Here is a 12599-nt window from a genome sequence, read left to right as displayed (position 1 = left end):
CCCTAGAGACCTACCCTAACTCTATTACAAATGATGCTTGCCAGGTACACCCCACTCTCCCCAGCTGACTTGTAGGTGTCAGGTCACAAAGGAAAGCCTCTGGGGGAGAGTGGATCCTGTGGTGAGAAGGACCGGGGACGAGTCTGCTCCTTCCGGGGCAGCTGTGATGGGTGGTATCCCCACGTTACTGCGCTGAGTGGCAGGCAGCATCAGCTCTGGTGCTTTTCAGCATGTGCGTCTCAAGACGGAGGGCAGTTCTGGTTTTGTCGTCCCTGGAGTGAGGTGCCTACATGTTCTCAGGCCATTCCAGAGATGCTGCAGCTTCAGACCTTCTGATAAATCCTACTCTGCTTAAACTACTGGAGCGGATTCTATCCTCGGCAACTAGAACTGACCGATTCGATGACTCAGCAGGAGCTCATGTCATCCACCATGGAGACAAGGATGTCCTGGCAGATGCCAGCACAGGCCAGCAGTGAGGACTGGGTAAGCACTTCGAAACTTGGATACAACCATCCCTGGGCAGAGTCGTGACTCCAGAGACACGTTAAATAGCTACAGGATGCCAGAAAGTCACGTTCACCTAATGCTTGAGTTAGTGACCTGTGATTCGTATGCAAAAGATAGGCTTGTGTTTACAAGTAAAAGATATCTGTGCCTCCATCTCACACCTATTTGGAGGACTTCTATAAAACAAACAAACAAACAAACAAAAAACAGAAAATAACAAGTGTTGGTGAGAATGAGGAGAAAATGGATCCCTTGTACACTGTTGTTTGGGAAAATAAAATGGTACAGCCTCCATGGGAAACATCTGGGAGTGGGGATGTCCTGGAACCAATGCCCCATGGATACCAAGGGAAGCTGTATACACAAAAAAATTGAAAGAAGGGTCTTGAAGAGGTATTTGTACACCCACACTCATAGCAGCATTATTTACCATAGCCAAAGGTGAAAGCTACCCAAGCGTCCATCAACAAATGAATGGATGAAGAAAATGGTGTGTCGAAAGAATAACATTTAGTCTTAAAAAAGGAAAGAAATTCTAACACTTGCTACGTCCTGGATGAACGTGGAGGACAGGATGCTAAATGAAATAAATCAGACACAAAAGGGAAGAGATTGTATGATCTCACTTCTATGAAGCATCTAAAGTAATTGAACTCTTAGAAACAGAAAATACAGTGGTGGCTGCTAGGAGCTGGGGAAGGGGTGAAAAAGAAGTTAGTATTTAATTGGTACGGAGTTTAGTTTTGCAAGATAAAAAGAGTTCTGTGGATGGATGGTGGTGATGGGGGCAAGAAGTGTGAATGCTCTTTATATCGCTGAACAGTACACTTAGAAATGGTTAAGACAGTACATTTTATGTGATGTGCATTTTATCACCATTAAAATTTTTTTAAAAAGCTTTCTAAACCTTCCAGCTAGACTCTCAGAACGGTAGCACTGGCTGGGGCCTGCTCTGAGAGGAGAAGTGCCAGCATTTTTTTCCCGGCACGGGCCCCTTCTACTCACCCCTCCCACCCCTGGAGTGTAACAGATGCCCAGGTGACAGACATGTTGTCCCCACCCTGAGAGGCTCCTTCTGGCCTCACTAGGCTTTGCTCTGGCCCCTGGCTGCTGGATAATTGATGATGACTCACAGAACAGGCCAGAAATGGAAGCAGCAGGCTCCAGACACTAATTAGATCTTCCTACTCCCCGAAGGATGTGCTGGAGCCTCCTTCCTAAGACATCACCAGTGAAGAAGTGACATGGGACAAATGGAACGACCACCTCTACTGAGCTCCTGCTGTGAGCCAGATCCTTAATGCATACTGTCACCTTGAATCCCCCAGTCCTATGTAACAGATGTCAGCCTTGTGGCGTCTTAGGAATGGAGAGCAAAGCGTCCCGGTTGTCACTGGCCAGGGCCAGGACCACGTGCGGCTCTGAGCTGGGTCGGAATGGCCTTCTGTACCCAGTGGGAGTCTTGTCCATGTCTGTTGAACCGAATTCAGCATTTTCAGCCATGCAAGGCTTGAGAGAAATATTGTCACATCTTAACCCACCCACTAGGGAATAGAATTCAGGGACAATTGCAGTAAGTGAAACAGCTATAGGTAAATAATTGATTTTTAAATGTTTTGAGACAGATTGGTTTATCTACACAGATAAATCAATTTGTGGGCTTCCCCCTTCTAGATCATTCCTCCAAGTCAAAGCTCTTTTCAGTGAAGCACCGGCATTAGAAATTGTGGACTTTTTTTTAATGAACTTGTTTGCAGAAACTGAATATATTTATCTGATTGTCTTTTTCAAAGCAAGTTACAAAATATTACAGTCAGCTTGCCCTTAGAGATCATTGTGTCTGCTCCTCTGCCCATTGTACAGATGAGAAAACTGAGGTCCAGAAGGTTAGGAGGTCTTCAATGAATGGTCAAAGTGAGAGAGAATCCAGACCCGAGACCATCATGTGTGTTGCATGGCTTTGGCCTTAGGTATATGAGACACAAGATACATCCTTGGGTGGTTAAAGTCAATTCCTTCTCAGGCTCCAAACTGAAGTCTTCTGGGTCCTCCAGGGAGCAGGTGGGTACCATCTTTCAGATTTAAAGCCCCAAGCAGCTGACCTGAGCCGGGTACCTGCAGTCATCTGTGGAGAAGGGACCTTTTCCCCATATTGTAGATGAGGACACAGCCTCTGGGAGGGGACACCCCTTGCCCAGGACCCCGAGCAGTGAGTGTGCATATTGTTTTACTGCAGTTGCTGTGGCAAAGTCCCGTGGACCCAGTGGTTTAGAACCACAGAAGTTTGTTTCCTGACAACTTTGGAGGCTCTAAGTCCAAGATCAAGGTCTCAGCCGCTTGTTTCGCTCTGAACTTGGTGAAGGAAAAATCTATTCCAGACTCGCTCCTTGGCTTTGGCTGCCTTCTCCCTGTGTCTTTGTATCATCTTCTTTCTATGTGCATGTCTGTGTCCAAATATCCCCTTTTGTAAGGACACTAGACATATTGGATTACAAGAGGAAGTGCTAGTTGCTCAGTCATGTCCAACTCTTTGTGACCCCATGGACTGTAGCCCGCCAGGCTCCTCTGTCCATAGGATTCTCCAGGCAAGAATACTGGAGTGGGTTGCCATGCCCTCCTCCAGGGGATCTTCCTGATCCAGAGGTTGAACCTACATCTCCTGCTTGGCAGGCAGATATTGTACCACCTGGGAAGCCTTATGCTAAGAGATGGGAAAATTAAAACAGCTTAGAAAAGCTACTTTTTACCAGTCATATTGACAAAGATCAAGAAGTTAGATAATAGCCTGTGCTGTTGAGGCTATGGGGAAAACATATTCCTCTCTTGCTGGTGGGAGCGTAAAACTGTATCTACTCTAGGGAATGAAATTGGGTTCTACCTGTCAAAATCACAAATGCACACTCCAAATGTATTCAGAAATTGTAGTTTTAAGTATTTATCTTACGGCTTTACCATCCCTCCTGTGGGAGGCACTCTGGGTGCCAAGTTCTGTGGTTCAGAAAAATTTTAACAATCTAAGTGTCCATTAATAGGAGATTGCTTAAATAAATTGTTGTAAGAGCCGTATAATGGAATACAGTGTTTAAGAAAAATAAGAAAATTATTTATGTGAACCAAAAAGCAGAAAAGAAAAGCACAGTATAGAATAGAGTGCAAAATATACCACAATTTGTGTGAAAACCTAATCTATATTTATAAGCTTGCATGCCTTTGGAGCATGAATGGATGCGTGCACGCTTGCTGAGTTGCTTCAGTCGTGTCCGACTCTTTTTAACTCTATGAACTGTAGCCCACCAGGCTCCTCTGTCCATGGGATTCACTAGGCAAGAATACTGGAGTGGATTGCCAGGCCCTCCTCTCGGGGGTCTTCCCGACACAGGGATCGACCTGCAGTTCCCGCAGCTCCTGCATCTCCTGCAGCTCCTGCATCTCCCACAGCTCCTGCATTGCAGGAGAACCCTTTACCACTGAGCCACTAGGGAAGCCCACGTGTATGGATAGTCACACACAAAAAGCTGGCCTGATTGGTTATTTTCTGGGAAGAAAGCAGAGTGACCAGGGATAGGGGGAAAGAGAGATTTTTTAAAATTACAGTTAATTTGCAATGCTGTGTTGGTTTCGGGTATACAGCACAGTGCTTCAGTTGTGTATATATATACATATATATCCTTTTTCAAGTTATTTTCCGTTATAGGGCATTGAGTATAGTTCCCTGGGCTTTACAGTACGTCTCTATTATTTACCTATTTCATATATAGCAGTATGTGTATGTTAATTCCAAATGCCTAGTTTACCCCTCCCCCTTTGGTAATGATGAGTCTGTTTTCTATGTCTGTGAGACTGTTTCTGTTTTGTTAATAAGTTCATTTATATCACATTTTAGATCTGCATATAATTGATATCATATATTTGTCTTTGTCTGACTCCAAATTAATAATCTCTAGTTCTATCATGTTGCAAATGGCATTATTTCATTCTTCTTTATGGCCGAGTATGATTCCATGTGTGTATACATATGTATATATACATGTATATATATGTCCCTGGAGGAGGACATGGAAACCCACTCCAGTACTCTTGCCTGGAGAATCCCATGGACAGAGGAGCCTGGCAGGCTCTACAGTCCATAGCTTGGCAAAAAGTTGGCCGTGACTGAGTGACCAAGGGCAGCACAGCACACATGTATATATGTCACATTTTCTTTATCCATTCATCTATTGATGGGCATTAAGGTTGATTCCATGTCTTAACTATTGTAAATAGTGCTACTATAGACATTGGGGTGCATATATCTTCGAATAGGATTTTCTTCAGATATATGCCCAGGAGTTGAGTTGCTGGATCATATAGTAACTTTATATTTAGCTTCTTAAGAAACCTCCCTGCTGTTCTCCATAGAGGCTGCACCAATTTAAACTTCCACAAACAAAGTAGGAGGGTTCCCTGTTCTCCACACCCTTTTCAGCATTCACTATTTGTATAATTTCTAATGATGGCCATTCTGACCGATGTGGGGTGATACCACACTGTAGTTTTGATTTGCATTTTGAAAGATAGACATTTTAAAGTCTGCTCTACATGCAGAAATTACCTATTTAAGATATTCACAGTTTCAAAGAAAATTCTTACCATCAGGCTGCAGGCCCAATTTGTGGCTTATTCCTCCAGGCAAAACTCGAGCATTTTAATAGTTTTTCAAATACATTCAATTAATTTTTATTCTCAGTTAATGAGTCTAAATTAAACCAGTGCCAGCAAGGTGGGGAAGCTAAGTACAGAGAAGGGACAAAGATCAAATGTCACATCTTTCCTTTTTTCTCCTTGCAAAGGGAAGAATTAACTCTTCCCTCTCCAGCAGTCCCACCATGACCTGAACCTGTTATAACTCAAGCCACGGGGAGTGACAGGCATTCATCATCAAGTCTGAGCAGGAGGCTAGCTCACAGGTGGGTTCTGACATCAGACAGATAGTTTGGAATCTTGGTCTGGCCATGCACAAGCTGTGTGACACCAGAGATTGGAGCAACCTCTCTGATGCTCAGTCTCCTCATCTGTAACATGAGGGTAGTACTACTTGCTTTGTATGGTTGTTGTCAAGTAGATTCAACAAGCAGGAAAGCCCAGCACAGGGCCTGGCACCAAGTGGATGCTCCATCAGCACCACTTCTGCTCCACAGCACACGTTTCCTGAGCCCCCGCGGCGTGCTGGGTGCCGTGTGGGGCTCTGGGGGACATGGAGAGTCCTGGCTCTCGGGGAGCGCGTGTCCTTATCTTCCGGTTATCATTTTTGGGTGCACACTGTCGGCTCTGACACATTGGAAAGAGCTGGATAAAGCATGTGTCCCTCCTCTGGCTTTCTTCCTGGCTCCCTGGGGCAAAGGCTGTGTCAGCGTCCACTCTGGGCCTGGCACAGTGTCCCTTCTGGAAAGGCCTGCTGAGTGTGGCAGTGAGAACCTCACGGGATGCCTGCTTGGCCCCCTCTCTGGGCTGGAAAATGACACAGTGGAGGAGAGCCCAGTGAGCTCCCTTCATACCCCCAGAGGGAGGCCAGAATAGAGCCGGGTCTGCAGCCGTGATTTCTCCTCAGAGCGTTAGCATGGGCTCCTGGGATGAAGAAAGCTGGTTTCCAGCCCAGTAGCCTCCCTTAGGAGAGGCCTGAGGAGCCCCTGGGTAGCAGCATCCTGGGAAATCCTTTGCCACATACCATCGGTGCTGCGGTGGAGGTGGCTTTCACAGAAGGGGGCTGAGATGCCAGCCTGAGTGGGGCCCCAGGGCACCACATCTCTGAGGCCAAAAAGCAAGGAGCTGGCTGGGTGCATGAGGACACAGAAATTCTCTGCTTACTTGTTTGTGTGTGTGGGTTTTGTTTTTGTTTTCTTTTTTGGCATTTTTAAGATATCTCAAAAGTCTGTAATTCCATAATTAATAGCTCCCTCCCATACCCTAAGAGGCCTTTAAGACCAAACAGACAGAACTGAGATGCTGAAGGCATGGGGGGATTAAGGGGACCCAGAGGTGGGGTCTGAGCACAGAGCAAACCCACGTCAGCACTGCCATGCACATCCCTGTGGAGTGAGGGGGTCAAAGCAGAAGGACTAGCTGGTGGATCTTCATAGATTTGAGCCAGAACAATGAAAGCTTTCATATTAATGCAGTTCTTCTTTATGTGCAAAAAAAAAAAAAAAAACAAACCCACCAAGAAGACCATGTTGAAGATCCAGGAAAGGAACCTGCATTTTCAGAACTTATCATTTGTCATGTGCTTTAGGACACCTTTAATTAATCCAATGTAAAGTCATCCCATTTGAGGATCCCAAAGCTTGGAAAAATAGAGTAAATGACCCTGGTCTCAAAGGGAGAAATCAAGGGTTCAGCAGAGGGCCAGAGGAGCTGCTGAAGCCCAGACTCATCCCACAGCAGGACCCGGGTATTGGGTCCCCACTGCCCTGTGTGTTCTGATGCTGCCTAGGAGGCTGCCTCTTCCTGAGGACACGTGTGGTTCTGACATCCTGGCACTGCTCAGAAATTGCTTGTCTTTGCCTATTATTTTGGGATGGTAAAGCTCATCTGGCAGGCTGTGTCATTCAACAAGACACTGCCCGGTGCCAGGCCCTGTTCCAGGCATCGAGGAAGCAAAGATGAATAAGTTGCAGCTGCAGGCTTCAAGTGGGTGGTGCAAACACAGGCTTGGAGCCAGGCAAGACCTGGGTCTGAGTTCAGCCCTGGGCACTCACTGACCATGTGACCCTGGACCAATCCCTTTGTTCCTTCAACCCCATGACTCTTAACAGACACTGGAGATAATAACATCTTTCTAGGGTGATTGTGAAGATTAAATAATGTAATATACTTAGAGTTCTAGGCTTACAGTCAGTGCTTAATCTTAACCTTAATTTTAAAGCCAGTGGCAAGTCTTGTTAGAGTTAAAAAGACATGCTTGTGACTTCCCTGGTGGTCCAGTGGTTGAGAATCTGCCTGCCAATGCAGGGGACATGGGTTCAATCCTTGGTCCAGGAAAATTCCGCATGCCACAGGGCAGCTAAGCCCGTGCATCATGACGTCTGAGCCCAAGCCCTAGAGCCCGTGCTCTGAAGCAAGGGAAGCCACTGCCATGAGAAACATGTGCACTGCAACTGGAGAGTTGCCCCGAGTTCTGCAGCTAGAAAAAGCCTGCCCAGCAGCAAAGACGCAGCACAGCCATAATGTTGATGCTTGGTGGAAACCAACACAACACTGTAAAGCAATTAAAAAAAAAAAAAAAAAAAAAGCTCTCCCAGCCGCTAAGTCAGCCTGACAAGTCACACTGTAGAGTTCAGTTTGTTGCGGGTGAATAGAAATGCAGATTCTTGGCTGGGAACTCCCAGGAGTAGGATATGCATCCAGGAGGAGAAGAAGGAAGGACGTGGGGAAAAATCATACTATCCCTGGGGTAAAGCATGGGACTTATTGTAGACTGGTTGTGATCCCCAAAATTTATATGTTGAAACCTAACCCCCAATACGATGGTAGTAGGAGGTGGGGCGTTTGAGAGGTGATGGGTGAGGAGGGTGGAGCCCCTGAAACGGAGCAGGACCCCGTGGGGTCCTCCCAGGAACAAGACTTTCTGTGTTCCCTGTTTCCTGCCTGTAGGAAAAAGGCTTCAGCCTCTTAGACTTTCCCCGAGTTCCAAAGGGCAGATTCAAATAGATACTAATAAGGGGGAAGAGAGAATGAAGAAACAAAGGGGGAGCAGTCGAGAAACAATAGTGTGGTGGGGATGGGCACAGCAATCTGATACACACCCCTAAGTTCTTTCATGGGAACTGGGGGCCCCACCCCAGTAGAGGATGGTAACTTCAGGTTGAACACAAGCATTTGGATCCCAGGCTGGTTGGAACCACAAGGCTGAAGACTGAGATTGCTGGAATATCATTGCATCACTTCACTACCCACCAATCAGAAGACAGTCACATACTCTACAGCGTTTACCCCCCGCCCCACCAACTCCTTCCTGAAGCCCAGCAAGTCTTTTGAACATAATCCACCGATTCTTGCTTGGCCCTGAACTCATCCTTTCTCTAATCCAGTCTCCAACTTTGGGGGTTTTCTTGGCTCCACAGTGTGTTGGGCACGTGAACTTAGATTCAGCAACACCGCCACAAGTGGGGATTAGTGCCCTTATGAAAGAAACCCCAGACAGCTCTCTTGTCCTCTTTCCCACACGAGGACACAGCCCATCAGCAGGCTGCAACACACAAGAGGGCCCTAACCAGAACCCAATCACTCTGGCACCGTGATTGTACTTCCAGCTTCTAGAACTGTAAGAAAAAAAAGTCTGTTTTCTACAAGCTACCCATTCTCTCAGATTGTGTCATAGCAGCCAGAACAGACTGAGACAATTCTCAGCCTATCTTTAATGCTGGGTTTTTTCAAGTTGTCTGGAATCTTCAGATCAGGGTGTTACTTACTTAATGCTCACGACAGCCACAGCTTCCATTTCCCACCATTGCAAAGTAATGTCTTGGAGAACACCTTGTGTGTTCTTGTGTGTGTGCATTTTTGTGTTTTTGGAATATGGAATTTCTGGATCAGATTTTGATGGTTTCTGCCCTTTTGCCTTACAAAAAGTGGCATTATTATATCCCCATGTTGTAAATGATTTGACAGAGGTTTAGAGGGGAAAGGGACTTGGCCAAGACCCCCAGCTGCTAGAATGAAAGACAGGACTAGAATTCAGGTCTGCCTTTCCCAAATCTGATAAATAGGTGCCCAGAAGCCTGGATTAGAAGAAGTCTCTGTTGTCCTGGCAATAAGTTTGGACAAGCCAGGCATCCTGTGGGCAAAATAGAGGCTCAGCCCTGCCTCTGCCCTGCTTCCTGAGCCAATCACCAGCTTCCTGAGGCAGCTGGGCCCTGGAGGCAGGAACGGCCAGATCAACCCACCGTTCTGGAGCCAGGGTTACCGAACAAAACAAACACGCCGCCTGGGCCTCCCTGACAAGCAGGAGGCTGGCTGTCTCTCTCCTTCAAGACTCATTACAGACCAATCTAGATTGCAATTGAATCATAGGCAAAGCGGCTGCCTCAGCATCCACACATCCTATGACCCAGACCTAAACACAACCCCTGTGAGTGAGGTCTCATGAATTTCCAGCTTAGATGTGTGTAGAAGGTCCAAGTTAGCAAGGAAAGAACCAAAACAGAGCTTAGGGCTCTGTTCAATCTTTCCCTCTGAAGTTGAGAAAAGGACTGTTCCTTTCTCAGAATATATTACTTAAGGACAGTACATCAAGGGCCTCAGATCCAGTAGAGGTCAGCTCTAATTGGCAAGCAGTCTGAGTAATTCATTAATCTCCCTTCCACTCAGCAGGCCAGGTGTGCAGCCCATTCCTTGAATTGCTGGCTAATTCGTTGTGGCCCATGTGACTTCCATCCCACCTACATATTTATGACATGTGGCAAGTGTCTACTTGCCTTTCTTTCCTAGAATGTGAGCTCCTGGACGTTCCCGGATGGCAAGCCCCCAGCTGCATCCCTCTCTGTGCCATGCACAAGTCAAACACAGAGCAGAAATGTCTGATGAAGGGAGGCGGGAGCCATTTGTTGACATGATAAATATTCCACAGCCACAGTAGATCACACTCTGCTCTAGACCCTAGATTTATCTGATTTGGTGGCCGATATAAATAAGCCTACAAAGACATTTGATGGTGGGAGGACAGAGTCCTGCATAAAAATAGAAGAGATGGGTTCCAGCTTGGCCAGCTCCCTTTCTGAGTATCCGCTTCCTCGACAATCAAACGAGCTCTTTTATGAAATGGAAGACTCTGGAGGGCCTCCACATCCTGGCAACCAGCTTTGAGGAAGGTTGAGATCCCTTATCAGAGTGCGGAGCCCTTCAAGAAAGCAGGTGTGTCACTCTCTGAGTGCCAGATGTTTGACAAAAGCGATGAGTCTTGCGGAAACGAATGGTTTGTGTTGCTCACAGATGGAAGAGCAGATGTGCATAAGTATTGATGCGTAAGCCCAGAGCCATTGGCAGGCCAGTGGCAGAGGCTGAGGCCAAGGCAGGGCGGGCCAGGAGAGGGCAACGGCCCAGACTCAGGCAAGCCTGGGCTTAAAGATTTGTTTAGGCTTCCTAGCCATGGCCTCTCTTGATGCTAATCATCTCTCCCAACACATCTGACCTCCCACTTCTTTTATGAGATTTGAAGGCACCAGGATTGAGACTGTGTCATGGCTGTGTAGTTAGCCCCGGAGTTCTGGAGACTAGTGGTCTGCATTCAAATCTCTGTCCTAATATTTCTAGCTGGGGATCTGGAACAAATTATTCATTGTCACTTAGCTTTTCTTCATATAGAAAATAAGTAACTGCTATGGAGGGCTTTAAAAAATTATAATAAACTCTGATTAAGTGGTAGTTTTGATTACATACTTGCCTGGCACACGGTATTAAACATACCCCTTGGAGTGCTCATTTGCATAATTGGCCTTGATGCTTCCAGGGCCTCAAGGCACTAAGCTGGAGTGTGATGGGGTTGCTTAGCTGCCTTTAGGTATCAGAGTGCAGTATTCTGGGGTGAAGGAGGATGGCTCTGACTCTCAGGGGGCTGGAAGGACCCTGGGCTGGCACGAGGCAGAACCACCCGGCTGCATAGTGCAGTCAGGGACAAGGACCTTCTGGGACCATCAGACTAAGGCAATGCCTTCTGCTTTAAGGTGGAGTTAAACAGCTGCAGGATCTGACCTGGACCTTGCTGGTTGGCAGAGAGATATGGCCTAAGAACAAGCATCCTGACCCAAGAGTGATGTCTCAAGCTTTGGTGATATGGTTTCTGAGGCTTTGAGATGTATATTTGTTTTCATAGTTTTGAAGGAAGTCCACTGGTGCCAACTGTAGGAAGAAGGGTTTGAGTGATGAATGAAGGAATATCGGGAAAAGCTAAAGACATGGGGTAGGGTGTGGTTCTTGATACCCCAGCTCATCCAGTATAACTTCTGCAATTTGTGTCAATTTGAAGAATGGGGGGAAGATGGGGGAAGATGAAGGCAGAGGTGGTGTGTTCTAAGGTCTAAACAGGTCAAGGGAGGAAGGAGGAGGTGCTTCCAATTCAGTCCTCTGGGGAAGAGGGAGTGATCAAGGAGGGCCGCACAGAGGAGGTGACATTCCATTGGGATCTGGAAAGTTGAGTGTTCCTCAGATCAAGCCCTTTGGAAGAAGTGTTCTCGGCGCAGGCCAAAGCACACGGAGGCCCAGCAGTGTGACTGTTGAGGACAGCAGCAAGGTCTGTGGGAGAGCAATCCATGGCCACTGCAAGCTAGGCACTTGAGATGAGACTTTACGCAGACCAAGCAGCCAGAGACCTTGGCAGAAGCCCTCTTCCATGGACATCCTCTCCTCAAGGGTGAGGGGAGGCAACAAAGGATATAGGTCCAGCTCAGAAAGCCACATCCAAGAATGGGAAGCCACTGTCTGCTAGATGTCAGACATTGGACTAAGCACTGGCATTCATCATCCCATGTAAGCCTCAAGACAATCTCATAGGGTAAGCATTATCACCCCCATTTTAAAGATGAGAAAACTGAGGCTAGCAAAGGGGAAAAGTCATTTGTGCAAAGCCAGGTTACACTTGGGTAACCATGTCATGGCAGTCTTCATGCTGCTCAAATCCTGGGGAATACTGATTCAAACCAAAGTCTAGAGTCTTCCCTGGATTTCTGCAAATTCCCTGAGGGCCTCTCGTGTCTGGTCTCTTCTCCTTTCTAGCTCCATTTCACCCAGGGCATGTCCACATGCCATCATATATCTCCCAGGCCAGACACTGCTCCTTCTCCTCGGTGCAGGGACCGCTGGGTGCCTGCCACCTCTAATCTCCCCTTCTGCCCAGGAATGGAACACTGACTGTGGGATTTGGCAAAGCACCAGCTACAAGCTACAGCTCCCAGCAGCATCTGATGACAAAGACATTGGCCCTGCCATCCTAGAATTGGCAAGCCAGCACTAGCAACCTTCTTTACGTGTGACAGCAGCCCTCAAAATTCCTCACAGATTCACGAGTCCCAACCACAAAGTCAGTACACATTTTTTGCACTTTTGTGGATTTTACTCAC

Source organism: Bubalus bubalis, chromosome 19, assembly GCF_019923935.1.
Source record: "Bubalus bubalis isolate 160015118507 breed Murrah chromosome 19, NDDB_SH_1, whole genome shotgun sequence".
Lineage (NCBI taxonomy): Eukaryota > Metazoa > Chordata > Mammalia > Artiodactyla > Bovidae > Bubalus > Bubalus bubalis.
Note: the sequence above shows the minus strand (reverse complement) of the source record.